Genomic DNA, 20,110 nt, shown 5'->3' with positions numbered 1-20,110 from the left:
TGGAAATTAATTACAATAAATAAACTTTACATTATCTGATGATTACCTTAATTAACAATATACCTCATTGAGCATCTTGACCAGAATGCCATGTCGACGCTCCCCGACTGCGTCCCGCTCGCGACCGTGACAGGACCAGACCACTACTGAACTGAACTACATGACAACTACAACCGAACTGCTCTCAACGACTACTGACAGAGTACTGCCGAACTGCTTGCAACACTCGCGCGCTCAAGCGCAGACTAACTACGAAAATAGGCTCTCTGGTCAAAGATTTTAACGTGCCTCACCATCGCTGCTATGTTACATACGTGTTTCATAACCCTCCGATGGCAAGTCCAAATGACTCACCATCGCTGCCAAATTTTTGCCCCCCCAGTGGAGGGTTATGAAACACGTATGTAACATAGCAGCGATGGTGAGGCACGTTAAAATCTTTGACCAGAGAGCCTATAATCGTGGTGAGTCTGCGCTTGACCGCGCGAGTGTTGCGAGCAAGTCGGTTGTAATCGTGGTGCAGTACAGTAGTAGTAGTGCAGTTGAGCAGTACTCGTCATGTAGAGTACTCAGTCAGTAGTCGTTGAGAGCAGTTTGGCTGTAGTCGTCGTGGAGTTCAGTTGTAATCGTCATGCAGAGCGGTCGGTCAGTAGTAGCAGCCGAGTGCGGTTGTGTGATGTAGTCTGTCGGCAACACTGGTCAAGATGCTGAATGAGGTATATTGTTAATTAAGGTAATCATTAGATAATGTAAAGTTTATTTATTGTAATTAATTTCCAACAAGTGCCCCAATAATAATTCTGATTTCAAAAGCAATTTAAAAAAAAATTATTTAATTGAATTAACGATTTCATTCCACTTCCCTTAAAGACAAGTATCAGTTAAATTACAAAAAACGAATATTATTATTTGCAATGCAGTTCCTCCAAGCTGTGCGCAAGAATAAGAGCAGAAATTTGACTAGCAGTTACAATGAGGTAAGAATTTAATTCTGATTTGCACAGGGCCAAAGACCGATATTTCGGTTTAATTGAATTTTCATTATCACTGAGATTTCATTAGCACTGAATTGTTTTTCATTATTTTTGTGGGAGCTTACACCAGAGTCAGATTGCGAATTTCTGTTTAATTGTCATTGTCAGTAAATTTATCTGCTGGGAGATTACGTTAGGTTGTATTCTTGTTAACATTCAAATTATCGTCCGGTCAACTTTTTGTGGGGAGGTTTCATTTGGCTCCCATTTCTATATAATATTGTCATGTAAATTTTTGTGGGGAGGTTACAAAACACAGTTTTAGGTAGTCTATTCCTTATCACATGGTTCACACACTCATTTGGATTTTGAGTCCGGCCATGAAGACATTCCTTAAGTAGACTAATATCTGCGAGGTCTCGGAATGTTGGTTTTATTTCATCCACTGTGGCAGGTGGCAGGTGATGAGGGTAATTGTATTGTTTCTTAGTTACCTTACCTCTGTTGTACTTGCACCAACTATCGTCTCCTTTTGGACATAGCCCATGTTGGGGATTGTCATTGTTTGAATCTGTATGAAAAAACAGAGTCCAGACTGCTCTTCTCATTAATTCTGCATCTGCTGTATTCTGTCTTATTGCTAGACCATAGCACTTCTGAATATGATCTGTTGTAGCATCTGTCAGTCTATTTTTCCCATTTTAAGTTTTTCCATCGCTCAATTTCTTGCCTTTCATGCTAGCCTTGAGCTGTCGAAGTCTTGATCCCATCCTTTTCTGAACATGGCCAACACACTCCAGTTTGGAAATTTTCACATCCTTATTATAGGGTCTCAGTTCCTCAATTTCTTTGAAAGCCTTTGAGTCACAATCTCCAAGATAATTTATGTATCTAACGTTGTACCATTTTACTGAGAGTTGATAAATACTTCTTACACCAGCAACTTCCATACCACCACTTGACCCATAGTAATTTGCCACGCACTCCTCTTCATGTTTATTTTCATTTTCTCCTTGCATCTGCAATGCTTGGAAAGTATTGCCACATCAACTACCTTACCAGTGTCCACACTTGTAGCTGTTACTACACCCTTCGAAGATGTGTGGCCTCTCTTCTGCCAGCTTCCATCAAAAGCTATGGACAAGTCTCTGCTATTATTATTTTCCTCAGCAGCATCTTTCATGTCCTGTGCCACATCTTCTACAGCAGAGCCTACAGCAATTATGTGTTTATTACATTTTGAAGGTGGAGGAGGGAGGTTCATTACACCACACAACATGGCACCTGCAGCCCTGCCCTTTCCTATTCACCGTAATCCATAAACCAGTCTAATGTTTATATCGTATAGTTTACCTGTATCTGCAGTAACATGTGAGGAATTGAAGAAAGTAACACTGTGTTTGCAATAACTGCACATCAACTCTAATTCACAAGCAAGTCCTACATGTAAGTTTGTTTTCAATGAAACACCACATTTTCCACATTGTTTGCAGCACACATTGTTCTCCAAAACGTCTGATAATAAAGAGACGTTAATTACCTCATATTTTGTAGTCCCAGCATTTAGTTTCTTGTATACTTCTTCAATTCCAGTTAGTTTTCTTCTTGAAGCACTTTCCGGTGTAGTGGCAGCAGCATCACTCAATGTATCACTACCAGTGTTGAGGTTAGTCGCTACTGGGACATCAGATACTGATGAATCAGACGAATTTTTAGTACACTTTACTTTCTTGCGCCAATGTACACGCTTTCTAAATACCTTTAGACTAGGTCTTGGCGTGTTGAAGGAAAGAAAACTCAATGACCTCTCCACATACTAGTTTCACAATGACATGGATGTACTCACAAAGGAAACAATACAAATGGTGCAGAATCTATTGTCAACAGTCTAGCAGTGTAGCCAACAGAAAAGCTAGCTCTCTTGTGCTCAATTATATCTCTGGCAAGGCTATCTATATCAGGTATGTTTCGCGTCTCATATACAAGGTGCGGAACATCATGTGTCGAAATTATTTTAAAAAATTATTTAAAATAGTTCTATTCACGTCATCCAAATATTTTATACGTGGTATTAAACGGGAGAGTCTAAATTTTTAGAAAATGCATTTACCCAAAAATCGATTTTTTCATCGAAAAACTCATTCCGTATACCCTTAATGAGGTCATCGACAGCATTTATGTTCCGGGTCGTGCAGAATTTCACTACTCGTCTGCACCACATCATCGCCAACGATAGCAGGCATATCGAAGATCTGCATTGACGTTTACGTGTTGAATAAAGTGTGTGCCCGCCGTCGTTTTAACCAATTTACGTTTTTGTTTTTTTTCGTATAGTTCAATAATTGTCACCCTATATGTTGGATGAAGCGACGCGGAATTTTCTGACACCAGTTTCTGATGACCGTACTATCTGTTGTGTGCTAAAGTACAGGTGTGTGGCCTGTAGAGGCCAGCAGCTGCTACTGCAGCAGGAGCCAGATGGCTGAGCCCGGCTGCTCGTCTTGGACGCTGGAGGGACGTACCTCCCCTCTAACCACCTCGGAGGACGCCTGCTGCTGCCGGCCCCAGCAGCGGCCAACAACAGCTAAAAGCGCAATTACCAGATAAGGCGGCCGTGCCATTACTCACAACGCCCAGACGCTGGCGACCTCGTACCGCTATCCCCCTCCCCCTTCCACCTCCTAAATCGCCTAATTTACAACGTGTGACGTGCCGGGCCGTGCCGCGCTGCGCCGCACACCACCCTCCCGTAAACACCCTCTATCACCGACGGGACTGCGATGGACTCCATGCAAAGCTGCTACAGTGGCGCCCATTTTCCTGCACCAGCAGCAGCCCCTGATGACGTCCTCTGAAGAAACAGCTCTCCGCTTGGTACCTCCCACGTCGCTAGCTCTGTAGGCTGATAAGGGTTGCCCGACATCTGAAAGAGGTATGCATCAAACTCTGAAAGAACTGTTGGCAGTTCCAAAGCTTTTTTAAGAAGCGATCGTCCACCCTATCGATGGCTGTGGTCACTAGATAGCTGTCACCAATAGGTAGCGGTGTGTTCTAAAGAATGGTGGTCCAGACTCCTAAGTTCCGTACACAAGCAATGCGCGTCCTGCGCTGCCATTGGCTGACGTTGTGACGTCGGTGAGGAGCAGCGTCAGCCTAGGGAAAAGCGCTTTAACAGAGGGGCTGCGCATCTGCGAGATGTATTTGTGAAATGCTCTACTTTCCGTTGAAATAATAAAAAGTAAAGTGCCACTCTGCTACTGCTACAAAATCACTGCTACATTTTGTGATTTGCCCATCTTTTATGCAGACACTGGTGACTTAAAAATCTTCCATATCGAAACACTTTCAGCACAATAGAGAGGGGTCCAAAAAAAATGGTATCCACTGTTTAAAGCCGGCCGCTGTGGCCGTGCGGTTCTAGGCACTTCAGTCCGGAACCGCGTGACTGCTACGGTCGCAGGTTCGAATCCTGCGTCGGGCATGGATGTGTGTGATGTCCTTAGGTTAGTTAGGTTTAAGTAGTTCTAAGTTCTAAGGGACTGATGACCTCAGATGTTGAGTTCCATAGTGCTCAGAGGCATTTGAACCATTTGAGCCACTGTTTAAAAGTCCATAACTGTGAAACTAATTGACGGAGTCGTCCCATCTTTGGTAGTGTTATAGTTCGTAGTTCCGTCAGTCGCCACACAAGCGTTGTATCGCGTTGTTTTGTTTTGTCGGATGAAATGAAATGTGTTGTGGATAGGGCCTCCCGTCAGGTAGACCGTTCACCTGGTGCAGATCTTTCGAATTGACGCCACTTCGGCGACCTGCGCATGGATGGGTATGACATGATGATGATTAGGACAACACAACACCCAGTCCCAGAGCGGAGAAAATCTCCGACCCAGCCGGGAATCGAACCCGGGCCCTTTGGATTGACATTCTGTCACGCTGACCACTCAGCTACCCGGGGGCGGACGTTTTGTCAGATAACAGTGGCCAAATAGTCAGTGTTTTGTTCCTAGTTGCACCTAGTTACTCGAGTAAACATGGCTGGCCCAAGGCTTAGATTCGATGTAGTAAGTCAGTTTTGAAGTGGTATTTTAAGTACGAAAACATTAATGAGGTTCAACGGCCGTGGCGAAATGAGTATCAAACAGAGCCACCGACACGTTTAACGATTCGTCGCATTCGAGACAAATTAGAAGCCGAAGGCTGTGTTAAAGTTATACAAAAACAACGGTCTGTACGACCTGTGACAGTAACAAGTCCAGCTAACTCCCGTCGTGTGTTACAACAATTCACTCTCTCACCACAGAAGTCTGTGAGACAGTGTGCCCGTGAAACTGGAGTGAGTCGCTCAAGTGTTCGCCGAATTTGGAAGACAGCAAAGTGGAAGTGCTACATCCCACGACTGCTACACGCAATGAACGAGGACGCCACAGATCGTAGAATGGAGTACTTCGAGTGGTTTACTAACATGGTGCGCAAAGATGAAGAGTTTGCAGAGATGACTGTGTGGTCTGATGAGGTATAGTTCAAACTCAATGGTACAGTAAATCGCAACACTTTCATCTATTGGGCCGCCGAAAATCCGAACGTCCATGTAGACAAAGCTGTGAATTCGCCAGGAGTAAATGTGTGGTGCGGGTTGTCTTACCGGGGCTTGATTGGGCCATTCTTCATTGACGGCACAGTTACCGGTGAGGTGTACCTTCAGAAGCTTCAGACATCCATTTTACCTGCCATCCGAGACTTGTATGGAGACGGAAGAGTTTACTTTCAACAATATGGTACCCTACCCCATTACCAAAATCGTGTTAGGGCGTATCTCGACGAAAATCTACCAGGAAGATGAATAGGCCGTAGAGGTGCTGCGGAGTATCCACCACGTTCCGCAGACCTAAGTCCTCTGGACCTTTACCTGTGGGAAACACTAAAGGACGTCGTTTATCGACAAAAGCCACTCACATTGGATGAACTTCGAGAATCCATCGTACATTCACGCGCAAATATCCAACTGAACACGTTGCAGTCAGTAGTTCGTGCTGTTCGGCGGCATCGTTTGTGTGTGGATGTTAATAATGACCATTTCGAACACCTACAGTGATATCTTTAAGTTAAACTTTAAGCTACGCTTTCACTAAAAATGAGACAACTCCGTCAATTAGTTTGCAAGTTATGGGCTTTTTAACAGTGTATTCATTTTTATGGACCCCTCTGTATACTCTTTGCAGACTTCCATCGATGTAGGTAATGAAATAAGCACGCAATTTTATTTGTTGGATCTGAAAAAAAGGTGTAGTAAAGAAATTACTAACACACAATTTTTATTTTGTATGCATCGCAAGTTAAATACAGCTGACAGTTGGATACTGTTGTTTTCGCTTAAGTAATTAATTACCTTAGGGTTTTCATTTTAGGAAGTGTTTGAATTGGCTACTGTAACTGCTGCACACACTTTTATACGTGTAGTATTCTAATACTTTCAGTTATTTTTCAAGTGGGAGAAGAATGTTGATGCTAGTTGTTGAAATGCGCCCATGTAAAACATCAATAGCTTCAGAAGTTAACAGCGCTGCATAATCTGATATACAGGGAACATAAGTAAGCATATAATATTACTGATATTAAAAAAATAGTATTATATTTACCACTTTTGCTGGAGGCAAATTTCCTGATATGACAGAATGGCGATAGAAAATTTGTATTGATTGATAATGAAATTATGTTCCGTCAACCAGCATCAGATTCCTATCAGACCGACGAGGGTGTTGACCGATGACATTGTTTAGAGGCCAGTGAACGATCTCAAATTTACGAATTTTGCGTAATTAATTTGCCGAGATACGATCGAAAAGATCGGTAAATGAGATCTCAGGGACGTTTAAATAAAAATTTAGTAAAGTAAATGCCAGTTGAACACTAGTATCATTTGGTTGTGGCCACCAAACAATTCGTCGGTAACTCTTTTTCGCTGCAGACTGAAAAAGTTCTAAAATGTGACATAATAAATTGAGATAAGGCATTAACGGAAAAGAAAAGTAGGTTCATAATTCAAACATGGGTATTGTAATTAAATTAGCGTAATTATTTAACCAAACGGTACAATTACGAGAGTGACACAGACGTGTTGCGAAACATCTATCAAAAAGAAAAAAAAAGAAAAAAAGAAAAACAAGGGAGAGAGAGAGAGAGAGAGAGAGAGAGAGAGAGAGAGTGCTCACATCTCCTGCTTTTATATAGGCCCTAATCCATAAACAAATTATGGTGACTGCCATCAAGTTGCTTTGCAGGGTGTAATGTTTCAATATGTAAACATTTTTTCTGGAAGATTCTTTATCGGAACACATTCCCTACATTAAATCATGAACTTTTCTCCTTACTTTACAGATTTATTTACACAGAGAAAATTTATTCTTAATGTTTTAGCCTTAATTAAATGGGTGGGGTATATTCTATTAATTATTCAAAAAGCAACATTTCACTGCCCGTTTTATCGCTTGTTTCTTATTTTGTCTTTAGAAACAGAGAACAAGAGTTCAACTGTGGTAACATTAGTATACATTGTGTTACAGAGAAGTAAGTAAAAATCATATTGCAATAGAATCATTAACAAAGTACACTGCCCACTTGACAGTTCATTTAGAGAACATGTCCGGCACATACTCTTTACACTTTACTGTCTTTGTATACCTGTTTCTTAAATGTTGTTCAAATGTATTTGCCTTTATAGGAAACGTTATAAAATTTTAGTAAATATACAGAAACAGAATGTTACATGTAAAGTTCTTTCTGAGACTGTTACACCTTTTTCTTTTTTACTGACTTCTTTTCAATAAGACTCTTGGCGCACTTGCCTTTAACTATGAGGGGGCGGGACCGTCCGCTAATGCGGTGACCTCTGGTGATGATTCCAGCAAACCCGCTGCCCAGCTGAACGCCCATCATAGCTCAAACGCGTGCGAACGGCGGTGGCGGCTGGCCACGCGCCCTCTCCGACTTCCTCCATACACGTGACGACCAGCTGCGGCCGTTGATACATGAAAATCAAAGCAAAGAAGTATCAGCTGTACAAAAATTAGTTCAATATCGCAGAGCTGCGCAAGAGAAAAAATTTAATAGTACAATGGACTTCACTTTCTTTATTGTCTATCGTGTGTATTGTCCTTCCGAACCAGGTCGATATTTATGGAACTTTATTTGCCACTAGTTTGTAGTTGGCAACACTGTCTACAGATCATGGGGTATTTTCAAACAAAGTGAAAAATGGTTCAAATGGCTCTCAGCGCTAAAGGACTTAACTTCTGAGGTCATTAGTCCCCTAGTCCCCCTACCAAACTAACCTAAGGGCATCACATACATCTATGCCCGAGGCAGGATTCGAACCTGCGACCGTAACAGTCGCGTATTCCAGGCTGAAGCGCCTAGAACCTCTCGGCCACCGTGGCCGGCCAAACAAAGTGAGTCGAGTTCTTGTCCTCTGAGTTTATCAACAAACATTACTCGTTTATGCTTTTTGGTGTTCACCACAGACATTTCAAGATCGTCTCTGCAGAATTCCCGCTTAGAATTGTTGCATAAAAAAATTCTACTCAGAGTATAACTGCAAAGTTTATGTGCAGCGACAATTATTCACGCTTTCACGCGGTGTTTATTTACTGACGAGGCGGGTTTTTACACGCCCATTACCTCGTCAGTGCAATAATATCTTTTATAAGTTCACTAAGTCACTTTTGTGTGTGGATACATTTATCAACGTGCCTGTACACATTGAAGACAAGTCATGTGCACAGGACTCATCACTTCACTGGATGACTTGCGGTCCATAATGATGAGTTTGACATACAAACTGTTCACATAACAATTACTTATTTATGCATTTTGGATTCACAACGTCACTCGATCGTGTGTCATATTGCAACCATTGTCCACTATTTCACATTGCCATCTTCATTTATAAAAACACTCACCAAAAAATGAGTCCCATTTCTTTATCTTCACAGGTTTGTTAGTTTCTTGGATTTCATTTACTTCTTGTACAAATTAATTGACAGTTTTTACAATTATCTTTCTCACAAATGGCGCACTTTACATGAATAATGCGTCGTTCGTGTGTTTTTGGTATGTTAGCCGGATTTGTTACAATGCATTGGTATGATGTTCTTTGTTTCCCTCTTTTTATATTTCACAGATTGAGTATCATTACCTAGGTTATCGTCGTGTTACCTTGTACCCATGAAATAATCCTATTCTAGATATGGATCAGCAAAGAGCAAATCACAAACAACATACAAAAAACACAGACCGTGCTCACGAAATTAACACATGCCTCCGAAATCGCATGTGACAAAAATACAAACTCCTGCTCCACATAAACACACAAAACTCATGGTATCACTACATTTAACATATAATGGATCATGCTGATGAAATTGTGACAGCATACCTTTGCATAGCAATTATCTTATTCAAAATAGAATTCATTTTAACTCAAATGAAATAGATAAGTAAGAGTTTGGCATATGCATAAATATTCACATACAAAATAAAATATCAGTCCAGTAGCACCTTCTGGTAGCTTCTGCTTGACTTATCAACTACCAATGGTATCTTTCATGCTGCTAACTTACTAATATTTACAGTCCAATTATATGTATTGCGTGGCCTGTACATCTTCCTTTCAATATATTATCCGCTCAATTTAGTGTCACCCTGTATACAGGGTGTTACAAAAAGGTACGGCCAAACTTTCAGGAAACATTCCTCATACACAAAGAAAGAAAATATGTTATGTGGACATGTGTCCGGAAACGCTTACTTTCCATGTTAGAGCTCATTTTATTACTTCTCTTCAAATCACATTAATCATGGAATGGAAACACACAGCAACAGCGTGACTTCAAACACTTTCTTACAGGAAATGTTCAAAATGTTCTCCGTTAGCGAGGATACATGCATCCACCCTCGGTCGCATGGAATCCCGGATGCGCTGATGCAGCCCTGGAGAATGGGGTATTGTATCACAGCCGTCCACAATACGAGCACTAAGAGTCTCTACATTTGGTACCGGAGTTGCGTAGACAAGAGCTTTCAAATGCCCCCATAAATGAAAGTCAAGAGGTTGAGGTCAGGAGAGCGTGGAGGCCATGGAAATGGAATACAAATCCATCGGTCACCGAATCTGTTGTTGAGAAGCGTACGAACACTTCGACTGAAATGTGCAGGAGCTCCATCGTGCACGAACCACATGTTGTGTCGTACTTGTAAAGGCACATGTTGTAGCAGCACAGGTAGAGTATCCTGTAATAAATCATGATAACGTGCTCCATTGAGCGTAGGTGGACGAAACTAAAATGAGCTCTAACATGGAAATTAAGCGTTTCCGGACACATGTCCACATAACATCTTTTCTTTATTTGCGTGTGAGGAATGTTTCCTGAATGTTTGGCCGTACCTTTTTGTAACACCCTGTAGTACAAGTGTGACCAGTTCACTGTCAGGTTGAACTAATTGTTCTGTACCTGCTAATATTCAGTGTATATGTATATCACATGTTTGTCCCATATGAATAAAAATTAAAAATTAAAATGCTTAATACAAGATCAGTATTTACGCTGAATATTACTGTCTCTTCCTCAATATAAACTTCTCTGTAACAGTTAATCTGTTTGTGTTTGTACTAGGCACCAAATTATAAAACCATAAATTTATTTCTCATTTGGCTTTTGTTCTTCACGTTCTCTTATTCTATAACCGAGCGAGGTGGCGCAGTGGTTAGCACACTCGACTCGCATTCGGGAGGACGACGGTTCAATCCCGCTTCCGGCCATCTTGATTTAGGTTTTCCCTGATTTCCCTAAATCACTCCAGGCAAATTCCGGGATTGTTCCCTTCAAAGGGAACGGCTGATTTCCTTCCCTGTCCTTCCCTAATTCGATGAGACCGATGACCTCGCTGTCTGGTCTCCTTCCCCAAAAACAACCCCAACCTTATTTTATACTTTCAATTATCTATCTATACTTTAATTGATCTATATCCGATAATAAACGTGCCAAACTTCTCTTCTTCATATAACTAATGCTAAAAATAATCTTTTCATTGGCAAAATACTCAGTCCTCATTGTCATATTTCACAGTTCTAGTTTTGTAGTTGTAGAAATGTATGATGAGATAAAAGAAAGTATTCAGATAGTGAAGGGAGACTAAAATTTAATGGTCATAGGGGACTGGAATTCGGTAGTTGAAAAAGGAAGAGTAGTAGGTGAATATGGAATGGGGGTAAGGAATGAAGGAGGAAGCCGCCTGGTAGAATTTTGCACAGAGCGTAACGTAATCACAGCTAACACGTGGTTCAAGAATCATGAAAGAAGGTTGTATACGTGGAAGAGGCCTGGAGACAGGAAGGTTTCAGACAGATTACGTAGTGGTAGGACAGAGATTTAGGGAACAAGTTTTAAATTGTAAGACTTTGCCAGGGGAAGATGCGGATTCTGACCATAATCTATTGGTTATGAACTGTAGATTAAAACTGAGGAAACTGGAAAAATATGAGAATTCAGGGGGATGGGACATGGATAACCTGAAAGAACCTGTGGTTGTAGAGAGTTTCAGAGAGAGCATTGGGGAACGAGTGACAAGAACAGGGGAAAGAAATACAGTAGAAGAAGAATGGGTAGATTTGAGAGATGAAATAGTGAAGGCAGCGGATGATCAAGTAGGTAAAAAGACAAGGACTGGTAGAAATCCTTGGGTAACAGAACAGATATTGAGTTTAACTGATAAAGGAAGAAATTATAGTAATGCAGTAAATGAAGCAGTCGAAAAGGAATACAGACATCTCAAAAATGAGATCCACAGGAAGTGCAAAATGGCTAAGCAGGAATGGATAGAGGATAAATGTAAGGATGCAGAGGCATATATCACTAGGGGTAAGATAGATACTGCCTATAGGAAAATTAAAGAGAGCTTTGGAGAATAGAGAACCGCTTGTATAAATATCAAGAGCTCAGATGGAAAACCAGTTCTAACCAAAGAAGGGAAAGCGGTAAGGTGGAAGGAGTGTATAGAGAGTCAGATACAAGTGCGATGTAATTGAGGACAATGTTATGGAAATGGAAGAGGACGTAGGTGAAGATGAAATGGGAGATATGATACTGCCTGATGAATTTGACAGAGAACTGAAAGATCTAAGTCGAAAGAGGGCCACGGGAGTAGACAACATTTAAGTAGAACTGCTGATACCTTGGGAGAGCCAACCCTGACAAAACTCTACCATCTGGTGAGCAAGATGTATGGGATAGGTGAAATACCATCAGACTTCAAGAAGAATATAATAATTCCAATCCCAAAGAAAGCAGATGTGTGAAAATTACCAACCTGTCTGTGTAATAGGTCACGGGTGCAAAATACTGACACGAATTCTTCACAGACGAATGGAAAAACTGGTGTTCAGGAAAGATAGATTTGGCAGAATTGGTGGTGGAGTGTTTGTGTCTGTCAGTAGTGGTTTATCTTGTAGTGAAGTCGAAGTAGATACTTCGTGCGAATCGCTATGGATGGAGGTTATACTTAACAGCCGAACTTAATAATTGGCTCCTTCTACCGACCCCCAGACTCCGATGAAATAGTTGCTGAACAGTTCAGAGAAAATTTGAGTCTCGTAACAAATGAATACCCCACTCATACGGTTATAGTTGGTGGGGACTTCAACCTTCCCTCAATATCTTGGCAAAAATACTTGTTGAAAACCGGTGGTAGGCAGAAAACATCTTCCGAGATTGTCTTAAATGCTTTCTCCGAAAATTATTTCGAGCAGTTAGTCCACTAACCCACGCGAATTGTAAATGGTTGCGAAAACACACTTGGCCTCTTAGCCACAAACAATCCAGAGCTAATAGAGAATATCATGACTGATACAGGGATTAGTGATCACAAGGTCGTTGCACCTACGCTCAATACCGTTTCTTTCAAATCCACCAGAAGCAAACGCAAAATAATTTTATTTAAAAAAGCGGGTAACGTGTCACGAGAAGCCTTCCTAATAGACAATCTTCATTCCTTCCGAACTGACTATGCAAATGTAGACGAGATGTGGCTCAAATTCAAAGATATAGTAGTAACAGCAATTGAGAGATTCATACCTCACAAATTGGTAAGAGACGGAATTGATCCCCCATGGTACACAAATAGGTTCGAACGCTGTTGCAGAGGCAACGGAAAAAGCATGCGAAGTTCAGAAGAACGCAAAATCCCGAAGATTGGCTAAAATTTACAGATGCGCGAAATTTGGCACGAACTTCAATGCGAGATGCCTTTAATAGGTTCCACAACGAAACATTGTCTCGAAATTTGGTAGAAAATCCGAAGAAATTCTGGTCGTATGTAAAGTACACAAGCGGCAAGACGCAGTCAATACCTTCACTGCGCAGTGCCGATGGTACTGTTACCGACGACTGTGCCGCTAAAGCGGAGTTATTGAACGCAGTTTTCCAAAATTCCTTCACCAGGGAAGACGAATTGAATATTCCAGAATTTGAAACACGAACAGCTGCTAGCATGAGTTTCTTAGAAGTAGATACCTTAGGGGTTGCGAAGCAACTCAAATTGCTTGATACGGGCAAGTCTTCAGGTCCAGATTGTATACCGATTAGGTTCCTTTCAGATTACGCTGATACAATAGCTCCGTACTTAGCAATCATATACAACCGCTCGCTCACCGATAGATCTGTACCTAGAGATTGGAAAATTGCGCAGGTCGTACCAGTGTTTAAGATGGATAGTAGGAGTAATCCATCGAACTACAGACCTATATCATTGACGTCGGGCTTGCAGTAGGGTTTTGGAACATATACTGTATTCAAACATTATGAATCACCTCGAAGGGAACGATCTATTGATACGTAATCAGCATGGTTTCAGAAAACATCTATCTTGTGCAACACAGCTAGCTCTTTATTCACACGAAGTAATGGCCGCTATCGGCAGGGAATCTTAGGTTGATTCCGTATTTCTGGATTTCCGGAAAGTTTTTGACGCCGTTCCTCACAAGCGACTTTTAATCAAGCAGCGGGCCTATGGGGTATCGTCTCAGTTGTGCGACTGGATTCGTCATTTCCTGTCAGGAAGGTCACAGTTCGTAGTAATAGACGGCAAATCATCGAGTAAAACTGAAGTGATATCAGGTGTTCCCCAGGGAAGCGTCCTGGGACCTCTGCTGTTCCTGATCTACAGTCCTGGAAATTGAAAAAAGAACACCGTGAATTCATTGGCCCACGAAGGGGAAACTTTATTGACACATTCCTGGGGTCAGATACATCACATGATCACACTGACAGAACCACAGGCACATAGACACAGGCAACAGAGCATGCACAATGTCGGCACTAGTACAGTGTATATCCAACTTTCGCAGCAATGCAGGCTGCTATTCTCCCATGGAGACGATCGTAGAGATGCTGGATGTAGTCCTGTGGAACGGCTTGCCATGCCATTTCCACCTGGCGCCTCAGTTGGACCAGCGTTCGTGCTGGACGTGCAGACCGCGTGAGACGACGCTTCATCCAGTCCCAAACATGCTCAATGGGGGACAGATCTGGAGATCTTGCTGGCCAGGGTAGTTGACTTACAGCTTCTAGAGCACGTTGGGTGGCACGGGATACATGCGGACGTGCATTGTCCTGTTGGAACAGCAAGTTCCCTTGCCGGTCTAGGAATGGTAGAACGATGGGTTCGATGACGGTTTGGATGTACCGTGCACTATTCAGTGTCCCCTCGAAGATCACCAGTGGTGTACGGCCAGTGTAGGAGATCGCTCCCCACACCATGATGCCGGGTGTTGGCCCTGTGTGCCTCGGTCGTATGCCGTCCTGATTGTGGCGCTCACCTGCACGGCGCCAAACAAGCATACGACCATCATTGGCACCAAGGCAGAAGCGACTCTCATCGCTGAAGACGACACGTCTCCATTCGTCCCTCCATTCACGCCTGTCGCGACACCACTGGAGGCGGGCTGCACGATGTTGGGGCGTGAGTGGAAGACGGCCTAAAGGTGTGAGGGACCGTAGCCCAGCTTCATGGAGACGGTTGCGAATGGTCCTCGCCGATACCCCAGGAGCAACAGTGTCCCTAATTTGCTGGGAAGTGGCGGTGCGGTCCCCTACGGCACTGCGTAGGATCCTACGGTCTTGGCGTGCATCCGTGCGTCGCTGCGGTCCGGTCCCAGGTCGACGGGCACGTGCACCTTCCGCCGACCACTGGCGACAACATCGATGTACTGTGGAGACCTCACGCCCCACGTGTTGAGCAATTCGGCGGTACGTCCACCCGGCCTCCCGCATGCCTACTATACGCCCTCGCTCAAAGTCCGTCAACTGCACATACGGTTCACGTCCACGCTGTCGCGGCATGCTACCAGTGTTAAAGACTGCGATGGAGCTCCGTATGCCACGGCAAACTGGCTGACACTGACGGCGGCGGTGCACAAATGCTGCGCAGCTAGCGCCATTCGACGGCCAACACCGCAGTTCCTGGTGTGTCCGCTGTGCCGTGCGTGTGATCATTGCTTGTGCAGCCCTCTCGCAGTGTCCGGAGCAAGTATGGTGGGTCTGACACACCGGTGTCAATGTGTTCTTTTTTCCATTTCCAGGAGTGTATATAAATGACCTGGGTGACAATCTGATCAGTTCTCCTAGGTTGTTCGCAGATGATGCTGTAATTTACCGTCTAGTAAGGTCATCCGAAGACCAGTATCAGTTGCAAAGCGATTTAGAAAAGATTGCTATATGGTGTGGCAGGTGGCAGTTGACGCCAAATAACGAAAAGTGTGAGCTGTTCCACATGAGTTCCAAAAGCAACACGTTGGAATTCGATTACTCGATAAATAGTACAATTCTCAAGGCTGTCAATTCAACTAAGTACCTGGGTTTTAAAATTATGAACAACTTCAGTTGGGACGACCACACAGATAATATTGTGGGGAAGGCGAGCCAAAGGTTGCGTTTCTTCGGCAGGACACTTAGAAGAAGTCCACTAAAGAGACAGCTTACACTACACTCGTTCGTCCTCTGTTAGGATATTGCTGCGCAGTGTGGGATCCTTACCCGGTGGGAATGACGGAGGACATCGAAAGGGTGCAAAAAAGGGCAGCTCGTTTTGTATTATCACGTAATAGGGGAGAGAGTGTGGCAGATATAATACGCGAGATGGGATTGAAGTCATTAAATCAAGACTTTTTCGTCGCGGCGAGATCTATTTACGAAATTTCTGTCGCCAACTTTGTCTTCTGAATGCGAAAATATTTTGTTGAGCCCAACCTACATAGGTAGGAATGATGATCAAAATAAAATAAGAGAAATCAGAGCTCGAACAGAAAGGTTTAGGTGTTCGTTTTTCCTGCGCGCTGTTCGGGAGTGGAATGGTAGCGAGATAGTATGATTGTTGTTCGATGAACCCTCTGCCAAGCACTTAAATGTGAATTGCAGAGTAGTCATGTAGATGTAGACGTAGATGTAGAAGACGAAGTCGGAGAAGATCAGTTTGGATTCCGTAGAAATGTTGGAACATGTGAAACAATACTGACACTGCGACTGATCTTAGAAGGTAGATTAAGGAAAAGCAAACCTACGTTTCTAGCATTTGTAGACTGAGAGAAAGCTTTGGCAATGTTGACTGAAATACTCTCTTTCAAATTCTGAAGGTGACAGGGGTCAAATACAGTGGCAAAAGAAATTTACAATTTGCACAGAAACCAGATGACAGTTTAACAGTCGAGGGGCATAAAAGGGAAGCATTGGTTGGGAAGGAAGTAAGACAGAGTTGTAGCCTATCCTCGATGTTATTCAATCTATACACTGAGCAAGCAGTAAAGGAAGTAAAAGAAAACTTAGGAGTAGGAATTAAAATCCATGGAGAAGAAATGAAGACTTTGTGGTTTGCCGACGACAACGTAATTCCGTCAGAGACAGCAAAGGACCTGGAAGAGCAATTGAACAGAATGGACAGTGTCTTGAAAGGAGGCTATATGATGAACATCAACAAAGGCTAAACGAGGATAATGGAATGTAGTCTAAGTAAATGAGGTGCTGCTGAGCGAATTAGATTAGGAAATCAGACACTTAAAGAAGTACACCGGTTTTGCTATTTGTTGAGCGAAATAACTGATGATGGCCGGAGTAGGGAGGATATAAAATGTAGACTGGCTGTGGCAAGAAATGCGTTTCTGAAGAAGAGAAATTTGTTAACACCGAGTACAGATTTAAGTGTCAGGAAGTGTTTTCTCAAAGTATTTGTCTTGAGTGTAGCCTTGTATGGATGCGAAACGTGGACGATAAACAGTTTCGACAAGAAGAGAACAGCAGCTTTCGGAATGTGGTGCTAAAGAAGAATGTTGAAGATTAGATGGGTAGGACATGTAACTAATGAGGAGATACTGAGCGGAATTGGGGAGATGAGGAATTTGTTGCACAACTTGACGAGAAGAAGGTGTCGGTTAGTAGGACTCGTTCTGAGGCATCTACGGATCACCAATTTAGTGTTGGAGGGCAGTGTGGTGGGTAAAAATCGTAGTGGGAGTCCAAGAGATGAATAGACTAAGCAGATTCAGAAGGATGTAGGGTGCGGTAGTTACCTGGAAATGAAGAACCTTGCACAGGATAGAGTAGCATGGAGAGCTCAGTCTCTGGTCTGATGACCACAACAACAACAACAGTGGTGTAGTGATATACTTTCTCATTACATAGACTCACTTTTGACTACATAATCATACTTTCATGGAAACACAGAGAAAACTTCCTGACTACTGCTTATATACAGCAAACACTTCAAACTAAAAGGTCATTATTGCTTCTAATGTCAAACAAAAGTTTTATGCATCTTCTAGTGCTACGAATGTATCACTGGTAATTTTTATGTCCATTAGTTTTGGTACAGTAGCACACATTCTTCATTGCGCAATAGACTTTCATAGTGTGACAGGTTCAGCAAAAACTTCAAAAGTTTCTACATTCACAATACAGAGTGGTAGATAAAATACAAAAGACAAAATACCTTGGCATCTGGCCAAACATCCTTATTGAACAAAATCCTTCTTCAGATCCTTTTGGTGATAAATGTCAGGTCAGATTCTTACCGAACAATTATTTTATTGACACATCGCACATCAAGAACAAGCCCCCCCCCCCCCCCCACCCGTCTGCAGAACAGAATAGGTTACTTGGCAGTAAGTTTTATGCGGTATGACTTACGTCCGGTAAACATAATCATTAATCACTCCATGCTTTAATCAAAATACCTGCACATATTTCTCCAGTAACGCACATGATCCCATTTCCTGTTCGTCCGATAAGGATTTCGCTTCATCGGATTTGCATCGTATGAGCGAACAATCTATTTGGTTTTAGCCACTGTTCTTTAGTTCAGGAGCAAGCTTCGTGTACTGTGAATGATCTCAAATCCACAGCAACCTATTCTTAATAATTTTAACTTGTGTTCCTTCGCACATTCTGCTGCGTTTCGCTTTTGTCTTTATCAGGTTCAAAACAGACTCTTCACCTCCATGGCATATCCCATCTGGGAGGTCGATCTTTACGTCCTGCTCCCACATGAGTTCCATTCCTACGAGAAAGGACACGGTTAAATATTTCACGACGAGAAACGTGCGTTTCTCCGCTCTGTTCTCGAATTATATACCTATCTGTGACTGCACGGCAACAATCTGGCCTCCGGCACAAGTAGCACCAGATGACACGGATTTTTGAACTGGAAAAGTCGGAATCTTTACAGACAGCACCATTTTCTTAAATAAATTAGCTTCAGTGACGTTTACGCTTGCATCGGTATCTAAGATCAATACCGTGGGAACACCCAACTGCTTGAACAGCGGCTTCACTTCGTCTCTTTTCTATTTGTTTTGTTTTATTATTATTATTCGCGTAACAACTAATGTATGAGATAAAATATGTTACTACGAAAAGAGACCCGAAATACCTTTTAGTGATGCTGTGCTATGCCTTTCTTTGGATCATTAATTTTCAACAAAACAAAATATATTATGTTCTTATTGTTCTGGATCTGGATTTCTATTAAAGGAACATTTTTTCGTTACTGTAACTCGCCATAAAGTTCAACCTATCTTCCTTACTTTATAGTTATTGAAAAGGTTAATGAAAATTACTTCGTTATCTATACTGATGTTACAGTACGCAATGATTTGTTCAACATCATAATTTTGCAGTGGATTTTTGTTAACAGTAAAACAACAGTAAGTACCACGACTAACACGAGGACATGAGACTCTTATTTGAGAAAAAGATGTTTTTACTATAAGGTTGCCAGACCAGGACTACGCACAGCAAGATTTCTTTTATGTGATGAAAGTAAATTATCTTTTTGCACTGTTAGTAATATATTATCAGCAGCCCGCGTCAACCTGTAAAACACATCATAAAATCTGCTGCTCTGCTCTGTAACTTCGAAAGCTGAAAGAAATAATTTTTACTTCACTATTACCTGCCCGCTTCTTTGCGATATGATAGATTTCATTTAATGAAATTTGAATGCGCCGCGGCAACGGTTCGTTCGTTCGTAGCGCAGCTCTGCACTACGAATAATATTTAACTAACTGAAAATGTCTTAAGGGGATGGGATAAAATACCAGGCAAGCTTATCATAAATCATAATGCAAGGTTTCACTAAGTAACTCTATTCAGAACATTTAAATATATTAATTATTACACGCCTTTACAATGAGTACGTAATGGCGTACATCTCTCGATCTTGACAAAAGAATGCTACCCTAGCGTACACTATCACGTCACAGGCTATCCTACTCCCGTAACTCCAAGAAGACGACACAGAAATTAATGTTGGTTCTGTATTATTTATACTAGTCACATATTCTCATCTTTGTTTGATATTTAATAAGTATCGTCTGTGGTGGTTTCAGTACTCGCCGACAAAGATATTATCTAAGATAAATAAAAAAAAACAGTACATAATTTTATACAAGAACAAAACATGACACACAATGTTTTCTTTTTATTACATAATATGACTTTTGCTAAGAGACGTTACAGTATGTACTCCTAGGTACTTCAATATTATCGTGTACCTCATTAAACAACTCTTGACGGATGTCAGTCTCATAGTTATAGCTG

Source organism: Schistocerca cancellata, chromosome 7 (assembly GCF_023864275.1).
Source record: "Schistocerca cancellata isolate TAMUIC-IGC-003103 chromosome 7, iqSchCanc2.1, whole genome shotgun sequence".
NCBI classification, from domain to species: Eukaryota; Metazoa; Arthropoda; class Insecta; order Orthoptera; family Acrididae; genus Schistocerca; species Schistocerca cancellata.
The sequence above is the reverse complement of the archived record's forward strand: the minus strand, read 5'-3'. Positions refer to the sequence as shown.